The sequence below is a fragment of the Nannospalax galili genome, unplaced genomic scaffold (assembly GCF_000622305.1).
Source record: "Nannospalax galili isolate Female #2095 unplaced genomic scaffold, S.galili_v1.0 scaffold359, whole genome shotgun sequence".
NCBI lineage: Eukaryota > Metazoa > Chordata > Mammalia > Rodentia > Spalacidae > Nannospalax > Nannospalax galili.
Window position 1 is genome coordinate 664007 of NW_008347042.1, and position 426 is coordinate 664432.

A 426-nucleotide genomic window follows, 5' to 3' on the forward strand; every position below is an offset into this window, starting at 1 on the left:
AAAAAAAAAAAAAAAAAAAAGTGCTAACCACTCTACATTCTATCTGTTTTTTATTACTTTTACTTATTTTTATTTTATGTGTTTGAGTGTTAAGTCTGCATATGTGTAATTGCACTCTTGCCCTGCAATGCCCAAGGAGGACAGGAAAGGGCATTGGATCCAGGTGGCCATGTGGGTGCTGGGATTCGAACCCAGGTCTTCTGCAAGAACAGCTGGTACGCTTAACCATTAAGCCGTCTCTCTAGTCCCATATTTATTTTTATTTTTTGAGACAGGTTTTCACTATGTAGCCATGGCTGGCCTGGAATGTATATGAGTGTTTTGCTTGCATGTAAGTGCACCTGTGTGGTGGCTGCCTCTGTCTCCTGAGTGCTAGGATTAAAGATGTGAACTGCCACACCCGGCCTTTAATTTTTATTTATATTT